Source organism: Lynx canadensis, chromosome X, assembly GCF_007474595.2.
Source record: "Lynx canadensis isolate LIC74 chromosome X, mLynCan4.pri.v2, whole genome shotgun sequence".
Taxonomy (NCBI): Eukaryota; Metazoa; Chordata; class Mammalia; order Carnivora; family Felidae; genus Lynx; species Lynx canadensis.
Window position 1 is genome coordinate 36,911,400 of NC_044321.2, and position 18,360 is coordinate 36,929,759.

Below are 18,360 nucleotides of genomic sequence, written 5' to 3' on the forward strand. Positions count from 1 at the left end.
TCATTAACAGACACCTAGTATAAAATACTTAAAAGATTTAAACACTACTTGGATTTATTTTGTTTCCTTATAGCTAAGTAAAAAAGAAAAATACGTTTTCTGAGGAAATAAATTCTTGGAAAATAATAAGTTAGTATTTATTGCATGAATGAATGAATGAATGCATACTAAGCAAAACTTTTTGCCTTAAAAAGTAAGTGAAAGGATGATACTGCATGTTGGTAATTAAGTAAATAACATTTTGGTCTTTTGCAAAAACATAATCAAATACACTGTTTAGTATGTTACTTAATGTCCTTTATTAAATGATATATTTCTTCTTTTTAGCCCCTTATAAAAATTAGGGCTATAGTATTATATATTAACTGGCTGAAGACATGTCTTGCCAAGGTCCAAGCACACTGTTTTTTAAATTAATTTTTTAAAACTAGGTATAATTTACAAATTGTAAAGTGCACAGATCTTAAGTGTATACAACTTGATGAATTTTTTACCCACGCTAAGATATAACACATTTACAACGTTTCATTAGACTCCCTCCTGTTCTCTCTCAGTCAAAAACCTTGCCCAAAGGCAACTGCTTTCCTGACTTCTTGTGATGTAGATTAATCTTGCCTCTTTTGGAATTTTATATAAATGGAATCATACCTTATTTACTCTTTTGTGTGTGGATACTTTTACTCCACAATATTTATATTGTTGTGTGTAGCTGTAATTTATTTTTTTTTGTTGTTGCTGTGTTATGCTGGATGAACATAGCCCAAATTACTTATCCAATCTACTGCCGATGGATAGTCAGCTTGGTTTTAAGTTTTTTACTGTTTCGAATACTGCTCTATACATATTCTTGTACATATCTTTTGTAGATATAAGCACACATTTGGGGGGGGGTTGGACCAGAACTGCTGTGTCAGAGGGTATGTGTATATTTTGCTTTAGTAGATACTACTAAACAGTTCTCCAAAGTGACTGTACCAAATGTTCGTTTCCATCAGCAATATATGAGAATTCTATTGCTCTACATCATCCGCATTGTTTTTTAATGATGTAACTCAGGAACATAGGTCCTCTTTATTTGTTTGAGTTTTATTAGAAGCAAGTTTTTTTTAAAGTCACATTTCAACTCATTCTAAACCTATTTCAGTTGATGGTGGTAAAGGCATTCTCCCAAGCATAGTAAAACCTTGGATTGCGAGTAATTTGTTCTGCAAGTGTTCTGCAAGATGAGCAAACATTTCTAATAAATTTTAACTTGATAAACCAGCGATGTCTTGCAATCCGAGTAATAGATGATGCCAAACATCACATGATCACAACTGAGCCAATGATTCTTGAAATTTGCTTTGGATTACAAGCATGTTTCTGGAACGAATTATGCTCACAAACCAACGTTTTACTGTATGTGACCCTTTTAGAACTGAGAAACCCAGATCCCTTTTTCAATGGAAGTGATGATACAGACTTCTACAACAGATTGCTTTGTCCCCCAGGTCTGTGAATGAGAACGAAATCCCAACTGAAATTTCTGTTTAAATACCCAGTCCATTCAAGGAAAATAGATACATTGCTTCATATGCATGAAATAAAACAGCAGACCAATCACCTCTTTGTGATACCCAAGTAAACAGTTTGGAGAGCAAAACCTCAAGCATGACGTTCTCTGGATTGGGCCAGGATCTCCTTGATGCAGGTCTCGGCTCTTCTGTTTGCTTTTTGTTCATCTCTCAGGCAAATCCTTTTCAGGGTCAGTAAAGAATATGCAGACTTCACACTTTGCAGCTTCTTGAGTTCTTATCAGGTCTCATGGGAGTGGTTGAAGAAAACCAAGCACAGGCTCCATCATGCTGGGATCTTCACTTAGAGTCATAGCAATTTTCAGTATATTTCATAATGAAAGCATTATTTTTAATCTGGAAGTTTTAGGTCATTACCACCAATCAGGCTCCTTATAGTCTAGCTCCAACTGTTAATAAGTACTAGTGTTAGCATAATCATTATTTTTGCTCGCTTTAAACAGTATACACTATAAACAAGAGTGTATCTAGTTAATGCTTTGAAATGTATCAGCAAAATTAGACAGCATTAAAAGATAGTTCCTTCTGAAGAGAACGTGTGGCTTCACACAAGAGTGGAAAGGTAAAACTGATTAACAGATTAAACATGATTTCATGGTTCATGGAAAACAGAAAAGCAATGCTAAATTTGGACATAATTCATAAACTTTTATATTGCTCCTGTAATCTGTATTTTCTCTTAATGATTGATGATTATAAATTGGATGCTTATGTTTTACTTTATAAATTACATCGTAATGTGTAGGATGATCAGGCCATGCACATGTAGACAGTTACAATGGCATGAAATTGTATTTTGGGGCTTGTTTCATTCAATCAGTTAACACTTGTTCATCTATCAAATGCCACTCGGTCATGTCCTGTGTGTGTATAACATTGGCCTTGTCAGTATAATGTGGAAAGTCTGTGAAGAATCCCTTCGTTTCCTCATGAGCTTGGCTTTTAAATAGAAGTTATGTCTTCCAAGGCTCACCAGAGTCACATAGTATCCAGTAGTACTGAAGGAAGAATGGTTTAAGGAGTATATCATCTTTAATACTTCTACGTGCTAAATTCTGCCTTTGAAAATCAAAACAGCTTCAAAAGATACACACAATTTGGGCTTCAAAATGCCCAGCTTGCGTATGTCCCATAAAGATCCCAGTTAACAGTTTATCTCATTAACAGCCCTTTGTACTCATCAGTTCAGGCTGTGTTTTCCCACTGGGACATCATTTACAGTGCCCTAAACATATTTTCACAACATTCACCTGACAACATCAGCTGAGAGAAAAATCTTCAGACTGCAGGGAAACATCAGGAGGCCATGAATTCTTAAACAACACACCAAATTACAAAAATGGTTTTGTGGATCTCTTTGAAAATATCCTTAACAATAATTAACCAGGAGAAGAAACAGTAGATAGTTCAAGGACTTTGACTCAGTCCCCCTCCCCAATTGAGAGGATATTGGTGGTGTTTGTGTGGTGGTCGAGCTTCATGCTTCCTGTCTACCTTGGGGTGAATGGTCCTTTCAAGTTCACACAGAAGCAAAAATAGACTAATCAAGTATCATCTGGTGTAAGGTCTCCTTTAATGAGCAAATCCAAATGATTTATAATTCGTGTATGTACATGCTTTTTTAATGAGTCCCCACCAAAAAGCAATCCATTCCCTTAATAAGTAAATGAATAATTTCTCGTCTAATCTTCTTTAACACATTCATTTGTTCAATAAGTTCCTTTCCCATTGCTTTATACAGTGACCCTTCAGCTTTCGTCAGAGTTTCTGTATTGTATGTTACTCAAATTGCATTTTATTAAACTGAAAACATGGAGATGTATGATGTGGTAACTTGAAGTGTGCATTTAATCTATGGGAGTATCCTCTGGAGATGTGATTGACACCCAGTTATTGGATGGCATTTCATGGTGATCTAAGTCCTTGCTACCAAGACTGACTCAAATGAACGGTATTCAGACCATCAACATTAGTATCACTCGGGAACTTGTTCCAGTCTCTAGGGCCCTTAATCACATCTTCTAGATGGCAATCTTGGGGGGAGAGAGAGGACCAGTTATCTTTATTTTAGCAAATATTCTAGGAGAACCACCTGCATGCTAAAATGTAGGAAGCACTTGTTTAGGACATAGTTTTCATTGTTTTAGAATATTTATTCTGCCATAGTGCCTCACATCTCTTTACCTTTGGATGGGCTGTTGTATCTGAAACTCCTCTTCCTTTTTCTTCTATAGAAAAAAGCCCACGAGCCCCTTTGGTAGCTAGTGCTTACCCACTGTTAGTAAGTTTCTTCAGGGAATCGTCTCCACACCCTGAGATGCACCTTTCCTTCCCTTGAAGTTAAAGTAGATGCCTTTATGCTCACTCCCGTGGCATTCTGTGCACATGACAGTAACCACATAAGCCCATTGACAATTGTAACACAATGTAAGTTCCTCCCTCCTTCCTTCTATGGTCAACTTCTGGAAGGCAAGCATTAAATCTTATTTTGTTTGGTATCCCTGATGCTGAAATTAAAGCTTGACTTTAAAAAAAATTTTTTTTAACGTTTATTTATTACTGAGAGACAGAGAGACACAGAGCATGAGCAGGGGAGGGGCTGAGAGATGGAGAGACACAGGATCCGAAGCAGGCTCCAGGCTCTGAGCTGTCAGCACAGAGCCCGACATGGCGCTCGAACCCACAAACTTCGAGATCATCACCTGAGCCGAAGTTGGACGCTTAACCGAGCCACCTAGGCACCCCTAGAGCTTGAGTTTTAACAGGAAGGAGAAAGAATCAGTAAACTGGAAGACAGAACAATAGAAATTCCCTAAAGAGAACCAAAAGAAAAACAGACTAAAAAAAGTCATAGAGTTCCGGGGACATGTGGGAATATAACAGAAACTGTAACAGTTACTTCACGAGAATCCTAGGAGAGGACGAAGAGGGTGGGGCTGAAAAGAACCAGAAGAAACAGTGGCTGGAAATGTCCTATGTTTGGCAAGAAACACAAACCTACAGAGTCAAGAAACTGAGCAAACCCCAAACAGGAGAAGCCCAAAGAAATCCATGCCAAGACATGGCATAATTAAACTTCTGAAAACTAAAACAAAGAAACAACAATCTTGAGAGTAGACAGAGAAAGTATACCTTGCTTATAGGGGAGAAACCATTTGTATGCCTGCAAATTTGTCTAAGCCATAGAAACAAGAAGGAAATTGAACAGTCTTTTTCAGGTGCTGAAAGAAAAGAACTGGGAACCTGTGTATGTTCAGAGCAACTTTATCTGTAGTAGCCAAAAATCAAACACAAGCCAAATGTCCCACAATGGGTGAATCACACACAATAAGTGGTACAATCCATACTATGGAATACTACTCACCAATAAAAAGAAATGAACTATTGAGACTTGCAACAACTTAGATGGATATCAAGAGCATTACGCCTAGTGAAAAAAAAAGAAACTTCAAAAGGTCAGATGCTGTATGATCTCATTTGTATAATATTCTTTACGTGACAGCATTATAGCGAAAAGATTCATGGTTGTCAGAAGCTAGGGATCGGGGAGGAAGGGGAGCAGGTGTACCTACAAAGGCATAGAGTGAAGGAGGGTCTTTGTGGCAATGGAAGAGTTCTGTATCTTGATTGCAGCGGTGGCTACATGAATGCACACGCATGCTAAAATGACAGAGACCATGCACACACATTGTATCAGCATCAATTTCCTGGTTTTGCTATTGTACTAGAATTACATTAGCTGTAACCACTGTGGGAAACAGAGTGAGTGTATGTGGAACTTCTCTGTACTGTCTTTGCAACTTCCTGTGAATCTATAATTGTTTTACAACAAAAAGGTTTTTCAAAAAACCATTAGGCTTAATAGTTGGCAAGAGACAACGAGAGAGGGAATGGAATTGAGGATGATGGCAGGACTTCTAGAACCCAAGTGTCCAGAGCCAGAGACAACTCAAGAATGTGTGAAAACTGACTTGAAACTCAGAGAAGGAATCCTAGAGAAAGTTAGGGGAGAAATTTTCTTTCTGTAAGTCATAGGATGCAGAGAAGCCCCCGACTGGACTGTGAAATCCTCCAGGGCCATGATCATGATGTATTTGACAGTTGTTCAAAACAAAGAAAAATTATTTGTGGACTGAAGAAATGAATAAATGAGAGTACCAAGTCACAGGGAATGGCTTGTTGGCTGCAGTCGCTTTGGGGAGGATGGAGAATTCCAGCAGGTTTCATAGAGGTGCCTGTCGGAAGCTACCCTTTAACCTTAACCTTAACCTTCTAGATTGCTGAATGTATGGTTTCTAGCATTCCAAACCTGGAGAGTGGGAAGGAAGAAGTTCAGGTCCTGAGTTAATATGGTCAAAGAAGTTGATCTCTGGCTAGACTTGTAGTATCAGGATCAGGAGTCTGTACATTGAGATGCTTGTTATCCTTCTGTAAGTTCTCCATTCCCCTTAGATTCATGGAAGAGTTATTTAGAAAGTTTGAATTTGTCACGAATATTATGAGGTGGAATGAACTGCTTATGTCCTGCAGAGCTCAGGAGACAAGTATAAAGACTGCATCGTAGAGGTGTGGGAGATTTTCAAGCTGCACATCAGGAAGAAATCTAGGGGAGACGGTGCAGTTAATGAGGTGGGCCCTCTGAGGCAGAGATAGATAGATAGAGAGAGAGAGAGAGAGAGAGAGAGAGAGAGAAAGAGTTGTCAGAGAAAGCTGTGATCTCTGTTTTCATCCCAAGAAACCTGGTCATTTCCACTGGCCCCAGGAATTGTTCAGTGTATAGATGTATTAACATCATCTGATTTTCTTAGGCCTGTCTACAATAAAAGTACACAACAAGAGGATAAAATATACTTACAGCACTGTTACCCTTCTCCAGCAGGGATCAGCATGCAATTCAGAGAATAACAGATAGCAAGAATGTCCCATAAAATAGTCAACAACCTATAAAATCACTTCATGAGGAGTAACAAATAAGGCTTGATTTAAAAGCCACAAAGCTACAGTGGCCACTTGGATTTCAAAGCTAATACAAAGTGTATTAAAAATCCATCTTAACACATTTTTGAAATAAGGGGTGCCTGGGTGGCTCACTCAGTTAAAAATCCGACTTCAGCTCGGGTCATGTTCTCATGGTTCATGAGTTCGAGCCTTGCATTGGGCTTCATGCTCACAGCTCAGAGCCTGGATCCTGCTTCGGATTCTGTGTCTCCCTCTCTCTCTGCTCCTCCCCTGCTTGCACTCTGTGTCTCTCTTTCTCAGAAATAAATAAACATTTAAAAAAACTTAAAAAAACATTTTTGAAATGAATACTCAATCTACGTAAATTCAGTCAGTCAATGCTTTTGTAACAGTCATGTGAACTCTAGGGCATCAAACAGTCAGATATTTGTTGAATGCCTACTGAGGCAAAGGATTTTATGTCTCAAGGATCATAGGAAGATGTAATGTTACTTGAGTTTTTCAAAAGTGTGTGTGTGTGTGTGTGTGTGTATGTGATGAGACCTTCCAAACTTACTCCAACCAAAACGTTCTTTCCTTTACCTCTGCAAACCTCTGCCCACACAGTCTTAAAACTCATTTATATGCGACCTTAGTCCATTTAGATACTCATTCATTCTCTGAGATTGTATACAGCACTAACTATATGTCAGGGATTGTGAAGTGACAAAGGGTTCCTAAATGACGGAGAAGAAATATTAAGGAAGAAAAGTACATGTGAGCAGGTGAAGGGAAATGCAGGCCAGGGGACAGGACACTGGAGGATGGAAGCATGAAAGGGGAAGAGACAAAAAAAAGGGTGATATGTTTGGAATATCCAACAGAAGAGGGTTCTGAAGTCTGGAAAGAGATATACAGGTAACAGCAAACGTGAGTAATCCAGTGCCCATCTGAAAGGACTGTGAGTTTCCTGAGGTTGGGAATTATGTCCTCTTTGTCCCCTCCTGATTAGCCTATGCCTAGAATAAAAGTTTATGCATAGTAAACATTCAATAAGTATTGATTCAACAACAACAAAAATGAGTGAAGAAGCAGCACCTTTTTTTCTGGGGAATACAGAAATGTTTACATACCATCTGACATGGCATATTGTATGACACTGCCTTCCTACAGAACTTGTCAAGACTTTTCAAAATCCTTGGCTGGTACCCAAACAAGAAAGTAAAAAGGGATAGAAACACCGCTGAGCCCCAGAGTCCTGTACTTCCCCTGCTCCTTCACAGTATTGCTTTCAAAGTCTTTAGAGAAATTCTTCAATTTCTTCCAAGGTAAGTGGGTAAAGATGGAAAACTATGACTTTCAAAAAGAAAATGATCATAGCCTAGTATCTTCTGTCTTCGAGTTTTTGTTCTTTTTTAACTTTTATTTATGTATTTTGAGAGAAGGACAGAGAGTGGGAGGGGCAGAGAGAAGGATAAAGAGGGAATCCCAAGCAGGCTCCACACTGTCAGCGCAGAGCCCGATGTGGGGCTCAAAGTCATGAACCATCAGATCATGACCTGAGCCAAAACCAAGAGTTGCATGCTTAACTGACTGAGCCACCCAGGCACCCCAACTTTGAGTATTTGGAAGACTACTATGGAAAATTAGAACGTACAGTAGGTATTAATATACATATTAATATATAGTAGGTTTTGGAGAAACCTCAGGGCTGAATATTGGCATTTAGCAGTTCCCACCTAGAACTAGAAGCTGGAAAAGAAGCTGCTTGGGATATTTGAGATACAGGTCACTCTTCCTGCCAATCAAAAGACAGTTACTTCCCTTTGCTCTGTGTCTGTGTAAAAGTCACTAGAACAAAAGAAAAGAAACTCTCTTAGTAGAGAATTTTGAACTGGACCATATGACCAAATGGATGTAAGCCATACATGCTAGACCCTTCTTGCCTTTTCCATCCCACCCCATCCTCTTTGTGATACGTTTTCTGGAAGATTTTCTTTTTAGAGAGGGGCAGGGGCAGAAGGACAGCAAGAGAGAATGTTAAGCAGGCTTCACACTCAGTGTAGAACCCAAAGTCTTGGCAGCTCATGACTATGAGATCATGACCATGATCAAGAGTCAGATGCTTAACCAACTAAGCCACCCAGGTGCCCCTCGGAAAGATTTTCTTGACTTATTCCATTGTCCACATGCGAGAAAAAAATTCAGCAGTCATTGTCTTCATTTATTTCGTAAAGCTGGTGCTTGCTCTTTCTTCTTTTTTTGCTGTCTTCTTTTCCTGTTTCACCAATAAAATAGCATTGTTAATCTTTTAAAAATACTAAGTGCTTTTGCTTTTCAACTTGTCTCTTTTCTCTGAGGTTTATTTTTGTTGTTGCGCATGTATCCTGATCTCTTTGCTTTACTCAAATACCCAGTGATGTGTGGTAAAAGGAGTCAAAAGAAAAACGAATAAAAAGCAGATTTGGAGATTTCAGTGTATTCGATTCGAGAGTAGAGAGCTATTTATTTATTGATTTATAAACATAATTCCAGCCACAGTCCTTGCTGGTCACTGGCTTGTGACAGGCTGGCCACAGAAGGATTTTATCTGGAGCAAAGAACTTGCAAATCAGTGTCAGATCTCTACTTCTTTCTACAAGTTCTATTAATGTCTCATTTACTAATGATTGTTAGACGATTGCACTAGTTTAAAAACGTCTTGCTTGCTAAAGATGGACTAAAAGTGTTTTGACAGGAACATTAATTTTGCTGAGATAATCCAACTTTTAGTGGTATGGCAAATAAATATAATGTGTTAATGATGCCAGTTACCTTTTTCCTATATTGCAAAACTAAATCATCAGTCTTGAATAATAAAACGAAATAATCAGCTACATAAGAAATAGCAAGCTTGTTGGTTCATGTTCAAAATTTAAAACCAAATACCTTAGTGTTTCCTGTTCACATTTGCTCCCTAGTTATACCACTGTGCTCTCCAGCTGTACATCATAACCCTTGTTTTCTCTAACGTGGAGTTCTGACATTCTCTAAAACCCTCCCCGGAAAGGGTGCTTCTGTGGGAGTACGGGCTTATTGTGACCCTGGAGTACTCTGAGAGGAGATGGGGTTTGGGGATCCTGAGATGCTGACTCTGCTCTCTCTCATGAAGATGAGGATGTGGCCTTGCTGTTGTGGAGTGGGTTTTTTTGTTTGTTTGTTTTCTGTTTTTGGTCAGAATTTCAGCAGAATAAAGGGCATAATTCAAACTGGGCAATTTGGGGAGAGTTTAATAAAAGGGATATTTACAAGTACATGGGCACAAGGGATAAGAAAATCAACAAAGGGTAGTGTAGTTCACTACATCTGGCAATAGTGAGACCTATAACCACCCTTTGGCCTAAAAAGTCAAGAGGAGGGCACAGTTGTGGGAACTCAGAGAGGAGAGCTATAGGAAGAGGGCTTCCTGACAGAAGCTGCGAGCTTCAGGAGAGAGGAGCAGTTGACCCATGGTGATCCTGTAGAAAGGAAGACCAAGAAATAAAATATCCCATCCTCATTCTCCCATTTTCCCATTTCAGCCAGCGTCCATTTGGCTGAGCCCAACGTGAAGCCAGAGGGTAATGAAGCCCATTGATACAGTTCGTACAAGCCAGTTTCCTGGGGAGCAGACCAGGGCGGGGTCAGAATGGATGTGGGTCAAGCAATGGAAAATACCCGGCACATCATAAAAATCTCATGTTTGTAAAATAAATTTCTTAAATAGAGTAATTGGTGTAAGTTCTTCTGGAATGTAACATATGGACATAAAATTCAGAAGGTAGTAGTATAGCAAGATCTGGCTTATTTCTCAATTCTGGAAGGATTCTACCTGCATGGAGAGTGACATAGGCAGTTCTGTATCCCATAGTAAAGCCAGAATGAAAGGAAATCCATGTAAACATAAACTGCATCTCTGCTCGTGCTCTGTGCAGTCACCTTTTTCTATAGCCTCGGTAGAATAATTAGGAACATCTATCCTAACTGTATGTTTGTCTGTGCACTTTTTCCACCCATCAATTCACAACCTACCTGAAACACTACACCTGCATATTTCTCAAACACATGTTTCATAGTACGTATATAGTTGTCCTTTAATCATGGAAATAGATATTATTTAGTTTTGCTACGGGTTATTCTTTACAAAATACAGGTGGAGTATAATCCCTCTGATGACTGCTGACTCTAGCATTTAATTTTCATAATTAATATCCATAATCATTGAATCATTGAATGTTAATAAAATGATTTGAAATATCTTTAGATGCAGAGGGAATCCTGGAACATGACCAGATGAAGACAGGAGAGATAGCTGGGAAAGAAGGAAACTGATAAGGAAAGCGGAAGTATTTAAAGGGGAAGTGTTACATTTGTATTCCTGTCGAGCCACTCCCAACATGGGGACATGGGCGCATTACCTTGGAGTGAGAGTTATTGGCCGGAGCCAGATCTAAGATCCGTGGGGCCTGAAGACTATTGTGTCATTATTACATTACAATCTCTGGCCTTGCACTGGCATAGCAGTGCCAGGAGTATTTCTGGAAGCCATTCTTACTCTTGACTGGCTAACAATACCTTAACTCTACATGGCACTGACTGTCCCATACATATTCCCACATAAATATACTTCACTAACTCTATATTAAAATTAAGCCCAACTCAAGTTCCCTCTAACAGAATTCCCCGAAATGTCTGTGGCCACTCCATTGCTACCTGGCATGAGTGCAAATGTGACAGAAGGAAAGTTGTCCAAGAGGAGTCAATGGCTTAACCGACTATGGTTAAAATAGCTTATTTTGCAATTTTTACTAAAATACGGGATGTGAATATCTTGCTCAGGCCTCTTCTATGGACTTGGAACTGTGCAAGCTTTATTAGCTTCATGATAAATCCACATTTAGGTAATTGAAATAAACTGGACAGGACCTCACCCTCCACCCACCGAGGTAATAGGAAGAGGATCCAAGGCCAAGTTAGTTCTGCTGCTTTTTCCATAGAATGAAGGTAGAATCTGGAAATTCAAGTTCTCAGTCCTTCCTTTTCACCACTCATGGTAGCTTAGACCAGTGGGTGTGCGGAGCGCCTGTGGCTAATGGCTATGATAACTTTCTCTTGTATTCATTTATTGAACAAGTATTTGCTAATTGTCTATTATGTGCTAGCTACTATTTGATGTGATGGGAATAAAATGGTAAGTAAAACAGACACAGTCTCTTGTCGTCAGTGATCTTAAAGTCTAATGGAGGATATAGACTACTTACTTACCATTGCATCTTTATGCAAAACAGGTATGTGAAAAGTCATGGAATAATTCATCTACCATCCTGTACATACCTTGGCACCAGAGCACTGGTGATCCCTGAAAAGTACTTCTCTAAAGCTCCATCCATGGCCTTGGTATCTCTGATCTCTTCTTATTCCTGAAAAATGAGAGAAAAAGAAGGCAAGAATTTCAAGAAGTGGATAATGTAGAAATGGAGAAATCAACTTCTCTCCAAATCTTTGTTCTTTCTTTTAGAATATCTAGTCTTGTGCTCCTTTGCACTATGGACAACATAGAGGAGGTATAGTCTTCTACACTCAACCAATCATCAGTGGTGGATAATAAGAGAATAGGTACCATGTGAGATGTCTTCTTTTAGGCTCTCATATCATTCCTATCGGAGTGGCTGCAAAGCATTTGTAGGAAATGTAATGGCTCTCATTATTGAATGGCATGAAAGACAAAGACTTCACTCACTGTTCACCCGTGCCTCAGACTTTTAGAAAGCCATCTAATTTCTTAGTACCTTGTGTGCATAGCAGTGAAACAAGGTCAACTATACAAATTTCTTACTTACAGCTGTGCATTAGCACGATTTCCAGAAGGTTTGTCTATGGTTGGGATGAGTTAAGCACCATTCCATGGGCCCTAAAGAAAGAATAACCATACAAAGGTGTACGTAACAACAACAACAACAAAAAGCAATGAATTAAAGAAGGAAATCCTAGGGCAGGAAGAGATTTAATTAATATTGAATATTGAATCAATATTAACATCAACACTTCCACTGATCAAGTCATGCATTATCTATTCTCATGGGTCTTTGACTGCTTGACTATTGTCTGTCTTCAGATATACCTTCCCAAGAATGTTGGTATTCTGGAAATGGTGATGGGAATTCCACCGTCAGGTAAAAATTGTACTGATGTCATAAATATGCAAATGATTGTTTCTGCCAAGCATCCTAAGTTTCGGAAAGTCTGTTAAGCTCTCTCTAGGCCAAACCTATATGATCTTAAGAAGCACTAAAGCATGGGAAAAGAACACTGAGTCTGAATCCTGGCTCTGCAAATTTCTGGGTGTATGTGACCTTGGACGAGTTACTGGACATCTTTGAAGTACAATTTTCCTAACCTATGAAGTAAGGTTAACAATAGCTCTTGCAATAGAATTGTTTTGATGATTTAAAAAAAATTTTATATTCACTTAAAGCATGTGCCATAAGGTAGGTGAAAAGGGAATGGTAGGTATTACCAATTATAAATTTTAGCACAATAATAAGCTATTTTTATCACTTGTTATTTTGAGTGCTTAAACGTTGGGCTAAGAAAGACTTTCTCATAAGATTATTATGATCTGTAAACGTGAGCCAGCTTCTCTATAGCAATTATTTTGCTGGGAAGTAAGCAAGGTCATAAATCAATAATGACTCTTGCAACCTCAGGACTTATTGATCTTGCTGTTTATCTTCTGTAATGTTCCTGGAAAACCCAATTATTTTGGGAAGTTACCCAAACTAGTTTACCCATTATTCTGTATTAGTGTTATTAGTAACAAGTTATGAAAGCATTTGATTGATTTTCTTGAAAAAACAACCCCTTTATAGTACAACAGTGATATTATTTTATCCAATAGATTGCTTAACATATTATATATTTTTTAAAAGAACAAATTGGGCTGAACATCTAGAGATTCTTTTCAGTGCATGTATTTATGATAAATTCTGCTTTTCTGGGCACTGCAGTTGAGCGTTAAAGAGTGTGTTAGCTAAGAAAATCTCTAGGAATACATGGGCCCAGTTCATCTTATGGGGCTGGCCACTGGCAATGATTTCAAGTAGAAGTATCTTAAGAGTCCTGGTTTTGTGGGTGCCTGGGTGGCTCAGTCGGTTGAGTGTCCGACTTCGGCTCAGGTCATGATCTCATGGGTTGTGAGTTCGAGCTCCGTGTCGGGCTCTGTGCTGACATCTCAGGGCCTAGAGCCTGCTTCGGATTCTGTGTCTCCCTCTCTCTCTCTCTCTCTCTCTCTCTCTCTGCTCCTCCCCTGCTCACACTCTGTCTCTCTCTCAAAAATCAATAAAGATTAAAAAAAAATTGAAAAAAAGAGAGTCCTGGGTTTGTTCCCCAATACTCAGTGTAATGCTTGGTGTGGAGTAAATGCCCAGTAAATGTTTGTTGAATGAATGAGTAAATGAACAAATGAACAAATAAAATCACGAAAGCATAAAGAGTTACCAACTATAAATTCTTGTGAGGGTGGCGTTACTTCCCTTCCCAGTGCAAATGTTGTCTTGGATTTATAGACATGTTTAAAGGTGTATGTCTTTCACACTGGACTCTATTGACAAATTCAACTGCCTCTCTCTGTTCCTTCTTTCAGTTTAGTTCATTGGTTGACAAGCGGTTGTCTCTGACACGTACAAAGCTTTCTTTTGTGATTGTGAGGTACCTTGAATTTGAGCCTAGTATTTGTAAGGCCAAGGGGAGCTATTTATTAAAACAAAATGCGGTATGAAGGAGGGTAGTAGTTTCCCAAACTGGGCTAAGAATCATGTGACATATATGTTAAAAATGCAAATTCCTAACCATCATCTGAGAGTCTCTGAAGGCAATATAACCAAGTGCTTCTTATGACCAGGCAGGTTGGGCAAAGGCTAGGATAGCAGACAAAATCATCTACCTTATCAGAAGACTGATGGGGCTTACTTGGGATAATGATCTCCCTTACCTTCTGTTTTCTGCTATTTAATATAGAGATACCAATATCTCTCCAGACCACATCAAGGAATTTCTGTGAGAATCACAAGAGGTTGAATTTTCAAACCTATATATTTCATGCAAAGTTTTGAAAACTATCCTACAGACACTAACAAATCTATTAAGATTGCAATGCTTCTACTGATGAAGCACTAATTCACAGTTTGACAAGTACTTTGTAGCAACTTTCTTATGCGACCTTTCCAAAAATCACTGTGACAGCCCACACTAACCAGTAGATCCCAAAGTGTGTGTTACTGTTTCCCTGAAAACAGGCTAATATATATTTTTCCACTTAAAAAATATTGAGTCTAGAAATGAAAAATAGAACTACTATATGATATAGCAATCCTGCTTCTGGGTATGTATCCAAAAGGAACAAAACCATCATCTTGAAGAAATCATTGTACCCCCATGTTCACTGCAGCATTATTCACAATAGGCAGGGTCTGGAAACAACGTAAGTGTCTGTCACTGGATGAACAGATCAAGAAAATGTGGTGTATACAAACAGTGGAGTATCATTCTGCCCTTAAAAAGGAAGGAAATCCTGTCATTTGTACAACATGGGTAAACTCAGAGGGCATCATGCTAAGTGAAATAAGCCAGAGAGAGAAAGTCAAATACTGTGCGGCATCACTTACATGTGGAATCTAAAAAAACATTGGTTTTGTTTTAATTTTTAAAAAGTCAAGCTCATAGAAACAGATGGTTACAATGGTGGTTGCCAGGAGGTGGGGAAACTATGGAGAGATTGGTAAAAGGGTGCAAACTTTCAGTTATGAGATGAATAGCTTCTAAAGATCTAATGTATAAAATGGTGACTATAGTTGATGACACTGTATTATATAATTGAAATTTACCAAGATAGTAGAACTTAAATGTTCTCACCAAAATAAAATAAGTGAAGTGATGAGTGTGTTAATTAACTTGATGGGAGGGGCACCCGGGTGGCTCAGTCGGTTAAGCATCCGACTTTGGCTCAGGTCATGATCTCACAGTTTGTGAGTTCGAGCCCCACGTCAGGCTCTGAGCTGTCCTGCTTCTGATTCTGTGTATCCCTCTCTCTCTCTCTCTCTCTCTGCCCCTTTCCCATTCGTACTCTGTCGCCCTCTCTCAAAAATAAATAAACATTAAAAACATTTTTTAAATAAATAAACATTAAAAAAAATTGGTGGGAGACTCTTTCCACTATATATATATATATATATATATATATATATATATCTCAAGTAAAAAAATATATCAAAATGTGGAAAAAATGTATATCATTGCTTTAAAGGAGAAGAATTGAGTCTACTCCCAAGTTGCCATTAGGCATTAACTGTTTGAATTGGGCTTATTTCCTTGGCTAAACTAATATTCTGTCTTTAACAAGTATTCTACAGTTATATTGAGAAGAAAATAAAAATAACTGTTGTCATTATATTAATGACCATTTTGGTATTAATAACTTTTTCAGCTCAATATGTATCTGGGCATTTTGGCTAGAGGCAGGAATTTACATTAATAGAATAAGACTTCTGTAAAGTAAAGGGGATAAATACAATATTAATCTAGCCAAGAAAATATACTTGGCCCCCTCATGGTTATTGCCTGTTAGGAACCAGGCACTAAGAAAGATTCTCACTTTCTTTAAACAATAAAAAATATTATTAATACCAATATTATGGAAAAGCCCTGAGCTAAGTGCTGTACATGCTTTATTTTTCTTAAATGTCATGGCAACCTTCTGGAGTAAGTATGATTATTATCAACGTTCTGCAAATTAGCACACTGAGACTAAAAAAGTTATAACTTTGGCACAAGTCTTGCAGTAGTAAGTGACAAAGTCGTGCTATGTACTAATCTCCATCTAACTCCAGAAGCCAAATATGTAATCACTATTATGTACTGATTCTTAACCAAAACGAAATAGAAATTTGATAGTCAATATTTCTGCTTTGCAAGGTAATGTATCTTCATTTATTTACACTTTCCACTTGATTTAAAAAAAAAAAGAACAACTCAAGAAATCAGAAAAGTACCACTATCAGTGGCTTTTAGGCTAAAATTTTTCTTTATTTAAACATCTCTTGCTAACTTCTTTTTTTAATGTTTATTTATTTTGAGACAGAGCAAGCAGGGGAGAGGCAGAAAGAGAGGGAGAGAGAGAATCCCAAGCAGGCTCCACACTGTCAGTGCAGAGCCCAACATGGGGCTCGAACTAACAAACTGTGAGATCATGACCTGAGCTAAAATCCAGAGTTGAATGCTTAGCCAAGTGAGTCACCCAGGCACCCCTTTCTCACTAATTTCTACTACAAATGGATGTGCATGCATGTGTGTGAAAATGTATTCATATGGATGCAAAAGTCATAAAATCTAATTATGAAATCTGTTATCTTTGTTCTGAAGCCTTTCTTCTGGGTCTTTCCAGCTTCAATATTTGTCTCAAGAGCTGCTAGACACTAGTAGGTGGTGAATGATGCTGGGTTTGTGCCCACGTTTGAGCAACCTTCCCAAGAGATGACAAGATGCCTTTACCTGGGTTTAAATATCAGTGTTGATGCACTTTGGATTCTCTGTAAGCGGGCGTTGACATAGAATTTGGCACAAGAGGTACTTGTTAGGAAGGGGAAGGAAGTGCGAGTCAGCAGAGGGAGAGTTGAACAGCAAAGCACACCTGACAAAGTCTAGGGGGACCCACCAGGGGCTCTGGACACCATAGGGCCTATCAGAATTGCCCCTCATTTAAGACTGCCAGATATAGCAAATGACAATATGGAACACCTATTATTACCTTTGAATTTCAGATGAACTACAAATAACATTTTAGCATAAGTATATCCCATGCGATATTTATCCCATGCAGTATTTTGTCTTGGCAACCTTTCCCCAGTTGGACCAAAATGTCTGGGCCTTTATACCCCACTTTCGATCAGTCTCTATCTGTGGGCCAGCCCAGGAGAGAAATGAACTTGGGAAGCGTGGCTCTCTGCAGCAGACCCTGCTCGGACAGCCCTCTCTCACATAGATCCCAAAGGAGTGGGGAGCCAGGGCACAAAATCTTCCTGGAAGGGAGATCTTGGAGGCATACATCCATGTTCCCCACCAATTCACAACAGTTAAGGAAGGGAAGCCTTCGCGGAACTTAAAGCTTCAAACAAGGGTTTTAGCAAAGGGACTCTAGCAGCTTGAAACTTGGCTGCTTGGTACCTCGCATTGGAACTGCCAATGAATAAATGAACGAGAAGAGCTCTTTTCAGCCAACTGTGCAAGCATATATCCACGGAAAAAATTAGATAACCTGAGAGGTTCAGAGCAGGGCCAGCTTATGCGTGTGCTACTCTTGCAGTCACTCAGGGCTCGTGCTCAGCAGGGCCTTGCACTTGGCTTCGTGCTCTGCAGTGGTTGTCTTGAAATTCGGAATAATTTTATCTTCGATCTTTTATTTTGTTAGTGAAGTCTGACGGGACAGTGGAGCGTGCCTGGGAACAGAAGAGGTGCACACATCATATGTGCGTCCGCAGATTCTTGTGTCCCCATTCATGAATGGTGTGAGATGACCCGAGAGCGTGGAATTTCAGTGGGCCCACTCTGCTTGGGGGTTCAGTGAGACTCAAAGTGAATACGACGTTAAGTAGGCTACATCTATGACTGAGAAGCCGGGGCACTGACAGCCTCAAGGGGCCATGTTTTCTATTTGAGTTAGAACGTTCTTTGAATGCAAAAAAGCAGTAGCATTCTCGGAAACACAAATGGCCAAAGAACTTTACTATATTCTTCCTTACATTATTTCCCTGTGGTAGCCAAACACTTATGCTGAAAA